This window comes from Palaemon carinicauda, chromosome 22 (assembly GCF_036898095.1).
Source record: "Palaemon carinicauda isolate YSFRI2023 chromosome 22, ASM3689809v2, whole genome shotgun sequence".
In the NCBI taxonomy this organism is placed as follows: Eukaryota; Metazoa; Arthropoda; class Malacostraca; order Decapoda; family Palaemonidae; genus Palaemon; species Palaemon carinicauda.
Window position 1 is genome coordinate 97,351,337 of NC_090746.1, and position 17,072 is coordinate 97,368,408.

General features: G+C 34.2%; 1 long non-coding RNA gene across 1 annotated transcript; it reads left to right on the forward strand.

The window, feature by feature from the left end:
• The first annotated feature begins 2,826 nt into the window (after positions 1-2,826).
• On the forward strand, positions 2,827-16,048 carry LOC137616192 (uncharacterized). The gene is made up of 4 exons (XR_011039325.1): positions 2,827-2,867; positions 12,205-12,353; positions 12,841-13,026; positions 15,825-16,048. It is a non-coding gene; the product is annotated as an uncharacterized lncRNA (long non-coding RNA).
• The last annotated feature ends 1,024 nt before the right edge of the window (positions 16,049-17,072 follow it).

Consider the following 17,072-nt stretch of genomic DNA (forward strand, 5'->3'; position numbering starts at 1 on the left):
TACTTGTCCGAGAGATTGCGCCATTTTGATAATTGCAAGGATAGAAATGGCATCTACATTCGATCAAATATTTTAGGATCTGAATGCAATGTGGATTGCCTTTTATTAAATTTCTTGTGGAAACTATTTTATCTAATAAGATATAATCATTGTTTGAAATAAAAAATATATAATAATCGTTAACTAACTTTTGGCATCAATAAACATTGCTGTTACGATGCCAGATAATATCTAATAATCAGTCAACAGTCTACCTCTTGCTAACCTTTATTTATTTAGTTTTAAGCTTAACCTCTGCTCCCGGTTCTTTTCTTCCACCTTGACACCCAGTCACCTTTAACTGAAACTTCCTAGTGCAATTTCATGTGTCCTGGATAAATTATCTAATTACGAATTGCTTCTCATACTTTTGTGAACATAGATATAGCCTATTCCCATACAACACTAACAGGGAAGAATATATATGAAGTTGTATGAGTGTCTTTTGTAGGCTATACAAGATATATAGTAATGAAACTAAACTTCTTTGAAATTAAAGATAATACATTAACCGAAATGAGTGTTTTGTATCATTTATAAGTTATATATCATTCACAACACATTACGGAAGAGATGACTAATTGCTTTGAAATCTAAGAATGTTTTACCGGAAATATATGTCAAGCATGATTTCAATATTATCCTTCACAACAAATGACAGAATTGCTAATCATAGATAACATGAGATTTGGGACAGAATCGAAGAAATTATGGATTAATTGAATGTTACTATAAATTTGAAGGGGAATCATAATTTTATAATAATAAGTATTAAGTAGAAATAATACGTTACACCTATAAAAGTTAAGTTTTCTTTTATCTCTAAAGATTCTAATGTGACTAACTTCCAACAATTGAATAGGCTGACATAAGTCCGCTGATAGTTTATATATGAAATATCTGTTTTGATGTTGTTAATGTTTTTAAAATATTTTATTTTAATTGTTCTTTACTCCTTATATCGTTTATATATTTCCTTATTTCCTTTCCTCACTGGACTAATTTTCCCTGTTGGAGCCATTTGGGCCTATAACATCTTGCTTTTCCAACTAGGGTTGCAGCTTAGCTAGTGATAATAAGAATAATCTGAATGCCATTTAAATTGCATAATTTTACATTAGTTACTGCTTTATGACGCAAATTTCATTTTCTTTTATTACTGATAAATCCATTTTCTTTATTGGGCCATTAATCTAAGGGTGACTTATTTAGTATGTTCATTAATGCGATAAACTTCGTTTTCAATTTTGAAATTGATTATCATCGGTTCATTCGCAGTATCATACTAATACTTATTACGCAAATATATTTAAAAAAAACTCTCACATCTGAATTACCCATAATGAATATTTCAAATTGTATCATGTGAGAATATCCGATGCTAGTGTAGCTTGTAAGTGAGCGTCGATGTTTCGAGTGTATACAGTATGTGAACATTCGCCTGAACAATTCAACAATTGGATAATCATTGAAAATTCAGAATTTATGCTCAATAAAAAATGATTCATCCATATTCAAAGAAAACGTGGCATATTTTGAATGGGGAGACTAATGCAAAATAACAGTTTAAGAACCATTCATATAATATTAAATTTTTTGAAATTAAATATATTAGTCGTCATCACAGGGTGTGTGTTAAGAGAGAGAGAGAGAGAGAGAGAGAGAGAGAGAGAGAGAGAGAGAGAGAGAGAGAGAGAGAGAGAGAGAGAGAGAGAGAGAGAGAGAGAGAGAGAGATATTATAGCTCCGGTCGTGACAACATTTTCTAGTAGGAAAAAAAAAAGTAGTTTTTTTCTAGATTGATTCCATATAAAAAAATATCAATTTATAAAATCGAGTTTCCATGAAATACCTATTTTAAAGGACGTTACGAATTTTGCTTAGTTTTCCGTGTAGTATTTTTGTGTCTATTTGACCGAGGTGTTGTAGGAATTTAGTGTAAGAGGGAAATGTGTGAATCTGTGTCGGAAACATGAATATAGTTAGCTGTAAAGTCACCAAATGTAGACTATGAATGCTTCAATTCTAGTGTGGGTAGCAGTCTCTCACATCTGATTCACAAACTATTCTTATCAGAATATGTAATTGTAAGAGTATAAACACTATACAATAACGATTTGCAGAAAAAATACTTTATTTGAAGGCGAGATTTAGGTAAACGCAGTTGTATCCATGTAAAGTAATTAACAAATAAAAGAACAGGCCACACCCAATCAATTCTAGATGTTCTACCACACCTTGATTCCTAAAATGATCGCAACAATGCTACAAAATTGATTGAAAAACAATTTTCTTGAAATTATTGAAATGATACTTGTATCCCATACATTTTGAAGCAAAATGTCATAATGTGAGTTACCAGATAAGAGAGTAGATCTTGCCCAGTGATTCACTTCAGTTGTGCCCTTTTTTCATTTTCAGTCTTCTACAATTAGTGTTATTCTACTATCCACAAAAGAATGTTGAAAATATTTAAAATTTTCTAATCTTTTGTACTGGGCAAGGAACAGAAACTTTTTTAATAATTTAATTGTAGGTGAAATTTTACCATAATTTTAATAAAACTGTGTTCTTCATTATCAATGAAATAGCTTCCAATGGACAATTCTATGTTAAAAAAAGAAAAAAAATACAGAAATTGCATAACCAATACTGGTCATGAAGACCAAATACAGATGGAGCCACCTGTCTTCCAAGGACGACAAAACAAGGATTGCTTACTTCCATGATTTTCAAAGTTCTTTAGTTCTACATTCTGAACCTTCAAACTCTGCCAGCCCATTTATGTTTTGGGGCTGAGGAAGTAAACATCATTCGTGGATATTACATGTAAGTATTCTTTTTTAAAGATTTATTAGGGGTTTTACATCCATGGCGTTTTGTTCTCATATTCCAAGTTTTGCATTTCGTGAAATTAATGTACTGGTGTTACGAATTTGATAATTATGTTGACATCGCCGTGTCAAACTATCCAAATTCCATAAATTTCATAGTTCCTCTTACTTGAAAAGGAGTTTAATGTCCTTTCATATTGAACAAATAAATGTTCTCTTATGCATTTTTCAAGTATTCGACTTTTAACGTGTAGGCTTCTTTGCCTCGATATTTCTGGTTAAGGACTTTTAGTATATTCTGTGAAACTCTTTTCAGTTTTTCCTTAGTCGTGCAAAACTGGGTAAACTTCTTCATGCAAATCTCCTAATTGTTCGTTGCCAGAGACTATTTTAGTAAGGAGTTTTTTTGGATATATCTTTAAACCGATATCTATAAGTGTTTTCCTTTGCAGTAAGGGTGTTCGAAATTTTTGCGCAAGTGATTTTGTTTCGGTAGTTATTTTGGGTTAATGTGAATTTATGGCATTTCTATTTGATAAAAAAAAAATCAGATTGAGGGTTTTATCCATTTTTTTTCCCTTAATCTTTGCTAGTATATCTCGCAGCTGTTGTGATTGTCACTTATTTTGGTTATAAGTGAATCTATTGATGTTAATGAAACGTTGAATGTCGTCTTACACATGTTCCGAGGTTTTGGTCTGACAAGAATCAAACTTTTGTGTACTTTTTATTAAAATTAATTACATTAATTTTATACAACTACTAAAGAAAAATTAATAGCTGCTGAAATCGAAGAATTAAATTGTCCCCGGTTTTGACGAAATTGCACTAATTTAAATATCCCCCAACGTCAAACTTAATTCAAGCTGCGGCGTGTGCACGCGCGCGCACACGCGCGCACACCCTAGCCTTCAATCTTTGCTACTTTAGTTGAAACCTAAGCTCTTACAGAGGGGAATAACTCGATACAAATATGTTGAAATACAATATTACATGAAAATGGGGTAATAAAATCTCACTAGTGAAATTTGTGACTTTGGTTACACTTGTGAATATCTAGTGGCTTTAGTTATATTATGTAAATATTTAGTGATTTTGGCTTCACCAATGTGAATGTTTGACTTTGGTTACACAAATGTGGAGGTATAGTGAATTTGGTTACGGACTTCTGAAAGTTTAGTAAATTTGGTTACACACGTGTGAAGGTTTTGTGAATTAGGTTTAACACGTGTGAAGGTTTAGTTAATTAGGTTAAATACGTGTGAAGGTTTAGTGAATTAGGTTACACACGTGTGAAGGTTTAGTGAATTAGGTTACACACGTGTGAAGGTTTAGTGAATTAGGTTACACACGTGTGAGGGTTTAGTGAATTAGGTTACACACGTGTGAGGGTTTAGTGAATTAGGTTACACACGTGTGAAGGTTTAGTGAATTAGGTTACACACGTGTGAAGGTTTAGCGAATTAGGTTACACACGTGTGAAGGTTTAGTGAATTAGGTTACACGTGTGAAGGTTTAGTAAACCTGGTTACACACGTGTGAAGGTTTGTGAATTGGGTTAAACATGTGTGAAGGTTTAGCGAATTAGGTTACATGTGTGAAGGCTTAGTGAATTAGGTTACACGTGAGGTTTAGTGAATTTGACTAAACGTGTGAAGTTTTAGTGAATTAGGTTACACGTGTGAAGTTTTAGTGAATTAGGTTACACGTGTGAAGTTTTAGTGAATTAGGTTACACGTGTGAAGGTTTAGTGAATTAGGTTAAACACGTGTGAAGTTTTAGTGAATTAGGTTAAACGTGTGAATGTTTAGTGAATTAGGTTACACACATGTGAAGATTTAGTTAATTAGGTTACACAAGTGTTAAGATTTAGTGAATTAGGTTAAACACGTGTGAAGGTTTAGTGAATTAGGTTAAACATGTGAGAAGGTTAGTGAATTAGGTTTCACAAGTATGAAGATTTAGTGAATTTGGTTACACAAGTGTGAAGGTTCGGTGAATTTGGTTACACAAGTGTGAAGGTTCGGTGAATTTGGTTACACAAGTGTGAAGGTTCGGTGAATTTGGTTACACAAGTGTGAAGGTTCGGTGAATTTGGTTACACAAGTGTGAAGGTTCGGTGAATTTGGTTACACAAGTGTGAAGGTTCGGTGAATTTGGTTACACAAGTGTGAAGGTTCGGTGAATTTGGTTACACAAGTGTGAAGGTTCGGTGAATTTGGTTACACAAGTGTGAAGGTTCAGTGAATTTGGTTACACAAGTGTGAAGGTTCAGTGAATTTGGTTTAAGTGAAGGTTCAGTGAATTTGGTTTAAGTGAAGGTTCAGTGAATTTGGTTTAAGTGTGAAGGTTCAGTGAATTTGGTTTAAGTGTGAAGGTTCAGTGAATTTGGTTTAAGTGTGAAGGCTCGGTGAATTTGGTTACACAAGTGTGAAGGCTCGGTGAATTTGGTTACACAAGTGTGAAGGCTCGGTGAATTTGGTTACACAAGTGTGAAGGCTCGGTGAATTTGGTTACACAAGTGTGAAGGCTCGGTGAATTTGGTTACACAAGTGTGAAGGCTCGGTGAATTTGGTTACACAAGTGTGAAGGTTCGGTAAATTTGGTTACACAAGTGTGAAGGTTCGGTAAATTTGGTTACACAAGTGTGAAGGTTCGGCGAATTAGGATACACAAGTGTGAAGGTTCGGCGAATTAGGATACACAAGTGTGAAGGTTCGGCGAATTAGGTTACACAAGTGTGAAGGTTCGGCGAATTAGGTTACACAAGTGTGAAGGTTCGGCGAATTAGGTTACACAAGTGTGAAGGTTCGGCGAATTAGGTTACACAAGTGTGAAGGTTCGGCGAATTAGGTTACACAAGTGTGAAGGTTCGGCGAATTAGGTTACACAAGTGTGAAGGTTCGGCGAATTAGGTTACACAAGTGTGAAGGTTCGGCGAATTAGGTTACACAAGTGTGAAGGTTCGGCGAATTAGGTTACACAAGTGTGAAGGTTCGGCGAATTAGGTTACACAAGTGTGAAGGTTCGGCGAATTAGGTTACACAAGTGTGAAGGTTCGGCGAATTAGGTTACACAAGTGTGAAGGTTCGGCGAATTAGGTTACACAAGTGTGAAGGTTCGGCGAATTAGGTTACACAAGTGTGAAGGTTCGGCGAATTAGGTTACACAAGTGTGAAGGTTCGGCGAATTAGGTTACACAAGTGTGAAGGTTCGGCGAATTAGGTTACACAAGTGTGAAGGTTCGGCGAATTAGGTTACACAAGTGTGAAGGTTCGGCGAATTAGGTTACACAAGTGTGAAGGTTCGGCGAATTAGGTTACACAAGTGTGAAGGTTCGGCGAATTAGGTTACACAAGTGTGAAGGTTCGGCGAATTAGGTTACACAAGTGTGAAGGTTCGGCGAATTAGGTTACACAAGTGTGAAGGTTCGGCGAATTAGGTTACACAAGTGTGAAGGTTCGGCGAATTAGGTTACACAAGTGTGAAGGTTCGGCGAATTAGGTTACACTAGTGTGAAGGTTCGGCGAATTAGGTTACACTAGTGTGAAGGTTCGGCGAATTAGGTTACACTAGTGTGAAGGTTCGGCGAATTAGGTTACACTAGTGTGAAGGTTCGGCGAATTAGGTTACACTAGTGTGAAGGTTCGGTGAATTAGGTTACACTAGTGTGAAGGTTCGGTGAATTTGGTTACACTAGTGTGAAGGTTCGGTGAATTTGGTTACACTAGTGTGAAGGTTTAGTGAATTTGGTTACACTAGTGTGAAGGGTTAGTGAATTTGGTTACACAAGTGTGAAGGGTTAGTGAATTTGGTTACACAAGTGTGAAGGGTTAGTGAATTTGGTTACACAAGTGTGAAGGGTTAGTGAATTTGGTTACACAAGTGTGAAGGGTTAGTGAATTTGGTTACACAAGTGTGAAGGGTTAGTGAATTTGGTTACACAAGAGTGAAAATTTTGTGAATTTGGTTACACAAGTGTGAAGGTTTAGTGAATTACGTTAAACACATGTGAAGGGTTAGTGAATTTTGTTACACTAGTGTGAAGTGTTAGTGAATTTTGTTACACTAGTGTGAAGGGTTAGTGAATTTTGTTTCACTAGTGTGAAGGGTTAGTGAATTTTGTTACACTAGTGTGAAGGGTTAGTGAATTTTGTTACACTAGTGTGAAGGGTTAGTGAATTTGGTTACACTAGTGTGAAGGGTTAGTGAATTTGGTTACACTAGTGTGAAGGGTTAGTGAATTTGGTTACAAAAGTGTGAAGGGTTAGTGAATTTGGTTACAAAAGTGTGAAGGGTTAGTGAATTTGGTTACACACGTGTGAAGGGTTAGTGAATTTGGTTACACACGTGTGAAGGGTTAGTGAATTTGGTTACACACGTGTGAAGGGTTAGTGAATTTGGTTACACGTGTGAAGGGTTAGTGAATTTGGTTACACGTGTGAAGGGTTAGTGAATTTGGTTACACGTGTGAAGGGTTAGTGAATTTGGTTACACGTGTGAAGGGTTAGTGAATTTGGTTACACCTGTGTGAAGGGTTAGTGGATTTGGTTACACCTGTGTGAAGGGTCAGTGGATTTGGTTACACTAGTGAAGGTTTATGAATTTTGTTATACATTTCTGAAGGTTCAGTGACTTTGGTTACACTTGTTAAAGTTTAGTGAATTTGGTTACACTTGTGAAAGTTTAGTGAATTTGGTGGATTTGGTTACACACTTGTGAATGTTTAGTTAATTTGGTTACACACTTGTGAAATTTTAGTGAATTCGGTTAACCACTTGTAAAAGTTTAGTGTCTTTGGTTACCCACTTGTGAAAGTTTAATGAATTTGGTTACACACTTGTGTAAGTTTAGAGAATTTGGTTACACTTGTGTAAGTTTGAGAATTTGATTACCCTCCTGTGAAAGTTTAGTGACGTTGGGTGTGAAAGTTTAGTGACGTTGGGTACACATTTGTAGAAGTTTAGTGAATTTGGTTACCCACTTGTGAAAGTTTAGTGAATTTTGTTACCCACTTGTGAAAGTTTAGTGGATTTGGTTACCCACTTGTGAAAGTTTAGTTACTTTGTTTACACACTTGTGAAAGTTTAGTAACTTTTTTTACACTTGTGAAATTTTAGTAACTTTTTTTACACTTGTGAAATTTTAGTAACTTTGTTTACACTTGTGAAATTTTAGTGACTTTGGTTATACACTTGTGAAGTTTTAGTGACTTCGGTTACACTTGTGAAAGTTTAGTGACTTTGGTTAGACACTTGTGAAAGTTGAGGGTTTGGTTTCACAACTGTGACAGTTTAGTGACTTTGGTTACACACCTGTGAAAGTTTAGTGACTTTGGTTACACACCTGTGAAAGTTTAGTGACTTTGGTTACACACCTGTGAAAGTTTAGTGACTTTGGTTACACACGTGTGAAAGTTTAGTGACTCTGGTTACACACCTGTGAAAGTTTAGTGACTCTGGTTACACACCTGTGAAAGTTTAGTGACTCTGGTTACACACCTGTGAAAGTTTAGTGACTCTGGTTACACACCTGTGAAAGTTTAGTGACTCTGGTTACACACCTGTGAAAGTTTAGTGACTCTGGTTACACACCTGTGAAAGTTTAGTGACTCTGGTTACACACCTGTGAAAGTTTAGTGACTCTGGTTACACACCTGTGAAAGTTTAGTGACTCTGGTTACACACCTGTGAAAGTTTAGTGACTCTGGTTACACACCTGTGAAAGTTTAGTGACTCTGGTTACACACCTGTGAAAGTTTAGTGACTCTGGTTACACACCTGTGAAAGTTTAGTGACTCTGGTTACACACCTGTGAAAGTTTAGTGACTCTGGTTACACACCTGTGAAAGTTTAGTGACTCTGGTTACACACCTGTGAAAGTTTAGTGACTCTGGTTACACACCTGTGAAAGTTTAGTGACTCTGGTTACACACCTGTGACAGTTTAGTGACTCTGTTTACACACCTGTGACAGTTTAGTGACTCTGTTTACACACCTGTGACAGTTTAGTGACTGTTTACACACCTGTGACAGTTTAGTGACTGTTTACACACCTGTGACAGTTTAGTGACTCTGGTGACACACCTGTGACAGTTTAGTGACTCTGGTTATACACTTGTGACAGTTTAGTGACTTTGGTTACCCACTTGTGAAAGTTTGGTGACTTTGGTTACCCACTTGTGAAAGTTTGGTGACTTTGGTTACCCACTTGTGAAAGTTTGGTGACTTTGGTTACCCACTTGTGAAAGTTTAGTGAATTTGGTTACCCACTTGTGAAACTTTAGTGAATTTGGTTACCCACTTGTGAAAGTTTAGTGAATTTGGTTACCCACTTGTGAAAGTTTGGTGACTTTGTTTACACACTTGTGAAAGTTTAGTGACTTTGTTTACACACTTGTGAAAGTTTAGTGACTTTGTTTACACACTTGTGAAAGTTTAGTGACTTTGTTTACACACTTGTGAAAGTTTAGTGACTTTGGTTATACACTTGTGAAAGTTTAGTGACTTTGGTTATACACTTGTGAAAGTTTAGTGACTTTGGTTATACACTTGTGAAAGTTTAGTGACTTTGGTTTCACACTTGTGAAAGTTTAGTGACTTTGGTTTCACACTTGTGAAAGTTTAGTGACTTTGGTTTCACACTTGTGAAAGTTTAGTGACTTTGGTGACACACCTGTGAAAGTTTAGTGACTTTGGTGACACACCTGTGAAAGTTTAGTGACTTTGGTGACACACCTGTGAAAGTTTAGTGACTTTGGTGACACACCTGTGAAAGTTTAGTGACTTTGGTGACACACCTGTGAAAGTTTAGTGACTTTGGTGACACACCTGTGAAAGTTTTGTGACTTTGGTGACACACCTGTGAAAGTTTTGTGACTTTGGTGACACACCTGTGAAAGTTTAGTGACTTTGGTAACACACCTGTGAAAGTTTAGTGACTTTGGTGACACACCTGTGAAAGTTTAGTGACTTTGGTGACACACTTGTGAAAGTTTAGTGACTTTGGTGACACACCTGTGAAAGTTTAGTGACTTTGGTGACACACCTGTGAAAGTTGAGTTCACACCTGTGAAGGTTTAGTGACTTTGATTTCACACCTGTGAAGGTTTAGTGACTTTGATCTCACACCTGTGAAGGTTTAGTGACTTTGATCTCACACCTGTGAAGGTTTAGTGACTTTGATCTCACACCTGTGAAGGTTTAGTGACTTTGATCTCACACCTGTGAAGGTTTAGTGACTTTGATCTCACACCTGTGAAGGTTTAGTGACTTTGATCTCACACCTGTGAAGGTTTAGTGACTTTGATCTCACACCTGTGAAGGTTTAGTGACTTTGATTTCACACCTGTGAAGGTTTAGTGACTTTGATTTCACACCTGTGAAGGTTTAGTGACTTTGATTTCACACCTGTGAAGGTTTAGTGACTTTGATTTCACACCTGTGAAGGTTTAGTGACTTTGATTTCACACCTGTGAAGGTTTAGTGACTTTGATTTCACACCTGTGAAGGTTTAGCGACTCTGATTTCACACCTGTGAAGGTTTAGCGACTCTGATTTCACACCTGTGAAGGTTTAGTGACTCTGATTTCACACCTGTGAAGGTTTAGTGACTCTGATTTCACACCTGTGAAGGTTTAGTGACTCTGATTTCACACCTGTGAAGGTTTAGTGACTCTGATTTCACACCTGTGAAGGTTTAGTGACTCTGATTTCACACCTGTGAAGGTTTAGTGACTCTGATTTCACACTTGTGAAGGTTTAGTGACTCTGATTTCACACTTGTGAAGGTTTAGTGACTCTGATTTCACACTTGTGAAGGTTCAGTGAATTTGGTAACAAACTGGGTTTAGATTTAGTGAATTTGGTAACGCTTGTGAAGGTTCTGATACTAGGGTTAGTTACTGGGTACACACTTGTGAAGGTTTAGTGATTTTGGTTACACTTGTGAAGGTTTAGTGATTTTGGTTACACGCTTGTGAAGGTTTAGTGACTTTGGTTACACGCTTGTGAAGGTTTAGTGACTTTGGTTACACGCTTGTGAAGGGTTAGTGATTTTGGTTACACGCTTGTGAAGGGTTAGTGATTTTGGTTACACGCTTGTGAAGGGTTAGTGATTTTGGTTACACGCTTGTGAAGGGTTAGTGATTTTGGTTACACGCTTGTGAAGGGTTAGTGATTTTGGTTACACATTGGGAAGGTTTTTGTAAGCAATCTTGGTAAGTTTGCTTTTTACTTTAAATTTTGAATTTGAGAATAATTTTCCTGGATTCTTCAAAGATTAATATACTTTAATCACAAACGCAACTGGAATTTGCTTTAAGGAATGGATGAGAGCTGGTTAGTTTGGCCTTTTTGGTATAGTCAGCTGCATCATATCCTGCATATCGGTCGATGAAATGTTAAGTAGATTCTATTTTTTCTGGTTAAGTGTTCAGAAGTTACGCATGCTTTCTTTGTATTCGATTGGCTTTTTTTTTCGAGAACATCACTAAATCTTTGGGCTTTGGGCTTTTACAAGGTTCCAAATATTTATGCACAATAACTTGAGTGTTCTACAGCAGCCGTATTTTTCCTACCGCCCCTTCAGTGCTGGAATGACTACAATCACATGAACACTTCTCCAAGAGGGAAGTAAAATAGATTTGAAACCTGTTGCAGTTTAATTTATTGGTTATTGGGTATGTTGAAAATGCTCTCCGTTCAGTATATAGTTATTGTTGCTCAGACGAAAGTGAAAAAAATCTCTGAAATGACCCATGGGTCTTGCACGTGTAGCGCACATACCTCTTGCCAGAACAGAGGAGCAGTTATGTAATGTTAATTTTGTGGTATTATAGAACACTGAAAACTTTACTGAAAATTAAAAGGGGTTATATATAAAAAAAATTATCTTGAAAATTACCTTTTATTTGCGTCGCAAGTAGTTAATATATACCTCAATATATCCAACGGTAATGGGAGCTACGCAACGGGAACCGGGGATTTTGTTTGGGGAAAATTTACTGATGAATCGGCAATTGGTAAAACGAACCTTTTCTTTACATTATTCTCTGGTATGAATAATAAATCCCACAAAAAAGGTGGATCCTCTTCCCCTGAAATATTTTGTTTAAATTTAAAAAGCCGGACGTTTTTGCTCCTGTTGTGGGTTTGTGCATAGTTTGTTGCGCGATAATGACTTTACCATAATGTAAGGATTTGTGGTTTACTGTATCATAATGTAGGGATTTATTTGCAATTTAATTCTAGTTTGACCTATTGACGCTGGTATCTTCAAAAGAAGTACTTTGGTGGCCAAAATATTTGCACTAATGATTTTTTTTTCTCCAGATTGTCAATTATCATATTGAGGTACTGAAGTTGAATGATGAGCTCGATGCACAAATACCAACGGAAGATTTCATTCCGCTTTAGTGGGGAAATTGATTGAAAGAATATTTACTTGGAAATTGACTCGCAAATTCGAAACTTCACTACTGGTAGGTGAATAGAATTTTACCTTTTAGCTCTATGGATATTATGCAAATAAAAAAAAAATTAAAATGTCAGTTCAAATTGAACTATAAAAGTAAGAGAATTAAAGCTGACGGGTAAAATTTGAATTAAAATTTGTCCTGATTTAAATGTGGGAGAATTCATTCCTGGTGGAAAATTTATTTCTAAAGTTATATAATTTTTAAAATAGTTGGTCGCAACTTTAATATTATCAGAGTTGCTACAGCTATTGGGAAATATAATATTTTAAGAGACGTTAGCGTAATAAATGAGAATTAAATATTCATTGGGTACCCGGCTCAAGTAAAAGGAAATTGTTTAGACTTGTAGAAGCTTTTAATCAGTTTGGCGTTGGTTACCAATGCGTAATTCTCTAATGATAAAGTTTTGATGGACAAATAAGTTGATGAACAAAATATTCAAACAAAAAGAAGAACGAAGACAAGTGACTTGGTGAAACATTTATTACAGGTTGGTTTGCTGTGAACGATCAGAATTGAAAGTCCCTGGCATCACCAATCCGCTTTGGCCAGCGTGGTGACGAAAACTGGACAAACCCCAGACATGAACAAGGACCAAGGAGGTTTATTAAACCTCCTTAAACAAGGACATCTGATGCCTTTCTATTGCAGTGGGCTACAAACGGCTGCCTTTATTGTATGTTATATATTTAATGTTACTTTACTATTTCAAATTTGTTTTGGGATGTAAAAATTCTGGTCACATAACGAATGGCCTTCCCGCTAAAGATAAAATTTGTGACAGCGCTTGCGTGATATGGTTAAAAATGTGAATGTATAACTTGTAAGATTGTGAATATGTATAACTTGCAATATTGTGAATGTATAACATGTAAGATTGTGAATGTTTAACTTGTAAGATTGTGAATATGTATAACTTGTAAGATTGTGAATATGTATAACTTGTAAGATTGTGAATATGTATAACTTTTAAGATTGTGAATGTAAAACTTGTAAGATTGTGAATATGTAACTTGTAAAATTGTGAATGTATAGCAAGATGTTAATGTATAACATGCAAGATTGTGAATGTATAACATGTAAGATTGTGAATGTATAACATGCAAGATTGTGAATGTATAACTTTTAAGATTGTTATGTATAACTTTCAAGATTGTGAATTTATAACCTGTAAGATGTGAATGTATAACATGTAAGATTATGAATGATAAAACTTGTAAGATTGTTAATGTGTACCACTTGTAAGATTGTGAATGTGTAACTTGAGTTTGTGAATGTGTAACTTTAGTTTGTGAATGTGTAACTTTAGTTTGTGAATGTGTAACTTGAGTTTGTGAATGTTTAACTTGAGTTTGCGAATGTGTAACTTATAAGATTATGAATGTGTAATTTGTAAGATTGTGAATATGTATAACTTGAAAGACTGTGAATCTTTAACTTTTAAGATTGAGGATGTTTAACTTGTAAGATTGTGAATGTAAAACTTGTAAGATTGTGAATATGTAACTTGTAAAATTGTGAATGTAAAACTTGTAAGATTGTGAATGTAACTTGTAAAATTGTGAATGTATAACATGCAAGATTGTATATTAACTTGTAAGATTGTGAATATGTATAACTTGTAAGATTGTGAATATGTATAACTTGTAAGATTGTGAATGTATAACATGTAAGATTGTGAATGTATAACATGTAAGATTGTGAATGTATAATATGTAAGATTGTGAATGTATAATATGCAAGATTGTGAATATGTATAATGTAAGATTGTGAATATGTATAACTTGTAAGATTGTGAATATGTATAACTTGTAAGATTGTGAATATGTATAACTTGTAAGATTGTGAATGTATAACATGTAAGATTGTGAATGTAGAATATGCAAGATTGTGAATGTATAATATGCAAGATTGTGAATATGTATAACTTGTAAGATTGTGAATGTATAACATGTAAGATTGTGAATGTATAATATGCAAGATTGTGAATGTATAACATGTAAGATTGTGAATGTATAACATGTAAGATTGTGAATGTATAACATGTAAGATTGTGAATGTAGAATATGCAAGATTGTGAATGTAGAATATGCAAGATTGTGAATGTGTATAACTTGTAAGATTGTGAATTTATAACATGTAAGATTGTGAATGTAGAATATGCAAGATTGTGAATGTGTATAACGTAAGATTGTGGATATGTATAACTTGCGAGATTGCGAATGTGTAATTTGTAAGATTATGAAGTTTTATAGCTTTTAATGTTGTGAATATATAAAACTATTCAGGATCAGATGTTCAGTTGCCTGCAAAATAAGATTGTAACTGCTGCTTTTCAATGCGTAGAAGGACTTTTAGAATATATTCATTCTGCAAGGTTAGAGAGGATTAGTAATATACTTTTCGTTAATCCATTTTTTCTATTAAATACTTAAATCTGAATCAAAGTGAAGAGATATTTTAATTAGGTAGTTTTAACAATTTTTTTTAATACTTCAAAGGTAAAGAGTATGCCTATTACTGTAAGATGTGAATGTATAACATGTAAGATTGTGAATAATATAACTTGTAAGATTGTTAATGTGTACAACTTGTAAGATTGTTAATGTGTACAACTTGTAAGATTGTGAATATGTAACTTATAAGATTGTGAATGTGTAACTTGTAAGATTGTGAATGTGTATAACTTCAAAGACTGTGAATCTTTAACATGCAAGATAATGAATGTATAACTTGTAAGACTGTGAATGTTTAACTTGTAAGATTATGAACGTAAAACTTGTAAGATTGTGAATATGTAACTTGTAAAATTGTGAATGTAAAACTTATAAGATTGTGAATATGTAACTTGTAAAATTGTGAATGTAAAACTTATAAGATTGTGAATATGTATAACTTGTAAGATTGGGAATATGTATAACTTGTAAGATTGTGAATATGTATAACTTGTAAGATTGTGAATATGTATAACTTGTAAGATTGTGAATATGTATAACTTGTAAGATTGTGGATGTATAACAAGATGTGAATGTATAACATGTAAGATTGTGAATGTATAATATGCAAGATTTTGAATGTGTATAACGTAAGATTTTGAATGTGTATACCTTGCGAGATTGCGAATGTGTAATTTGTAAGATTACGAAGTTTTATAGCTTTTAATGTTGTGAATATATAAAACTATTCAGTTGTTCAGTTGCCTGCAAGATAAAATTAACTGCTGCTTTTCAATGCGTGGAAGGACTATCAGAATATATTTATTTTGCAATGTAAGAGGATTAGTAATATAGTTTTCGTAAATCCATTTTTTCTATTAAATACTTAAATTTGAACCAAAGTTAAATGAGATTTTAATTTGATAGTTTTAACAATTTTTTATTAATACTTAGAAGGTAAAGAGTATGCCTATTACTGACAAGGATAGGACTAGTCTGAAAATTTAATATGTACACTAAATGCTTTGATATCTTCCAGGTTTATTTGGAGCTCGTGTTTGAAACTACAAAAAGTAATTGCATACAGGCTGGACGTTAAAAACCCAGCAGTAAAGCAGCATATTTGGAGAGAAAGTAAAGAAAAAAGGACTAGAAAAATGACACACTTGAAAAAAAATGTAAATATCATTAATAAACGACTATTGTAGAGAAAATCTTTTAGTTCACATTACAAGTTACTGTAGGTGTTTATTATTAGAATGAATGAAATAGCCTTTCCTATTACTGCTATTTGATTTTTAATGTAATTTTCCATTATCCTATTGTTCAGGGTTTTCTGATCTCTTTTTTTCAACTTGAAGTAATGAGTTTTGTTCGTCTCACCTGCTGTAACTCTTTCTTCTGCCTATTTTTTTCGTGCTCAATTTTCCTAGTTTTCTTTTTCTGTCTAGTTCTTCTGGTCATGTCTGTCTTCACATACTCTAGATTTCTTGAGGCTGTGGTTACGCTATTGTGAACATTGATAATGGTTGGGTTCTTTCAGCTGCGGGTCAAGTTGAGAGATTTTGGTTAACGTTACTACATAACTCTGCCGATTTGTAATTCTTAGTGTAATGTGCAACTGAATTTCTACTACTATAGAATAGTTTTTCTTTCTACTCACACTAAGTTTAGAGATTCGTATGGATTTTTAACTTAAGCACTTCTTGTGGCAAGTTTATCTCAATGTACTATTGATTTAATGGTTTTTCCCAAGCATATAGTTTGTATTCTCATCTCGGCATTTTCCATAATTCTAAAAGTATTTTTAGAACTTCTCGTCTTTTGTAGTGTTGGTATTCAAATTCTCATAAGAAATTTTAACATTTGGATATTATGAAATGTTAACTTTTTAAGGAATTTGGATTGTAAATAATTTTTCCTGCAATTTAATATCAATCGGCATAAAAATAAACTTTTATTTCTACAATTGACTTGTTGATCTGTACATGAATCAGTTTGAATTTTTATCGATTTTAGAAGATTCTTTTTTACTTTCAATTTGGTATTCATGACTGAAGTGTTTAATGCCTTAGTTTTATATTTCTAAAAGTATATTTTGACATTATATCTAGTGCCTTTTGGGCTGATTTTAGTCTTAACACTTAAGGTTATTTACAATTACTCAAGACCCTAACTTTCATATTTATTCCTTTGGTGAATTAAGTTTTAATTTGTTTGCTTTCAAGAATAATTTAGATGAAATCCTAATTACTGAGTTAATAAGTCAACATTTAAGTTATTATGA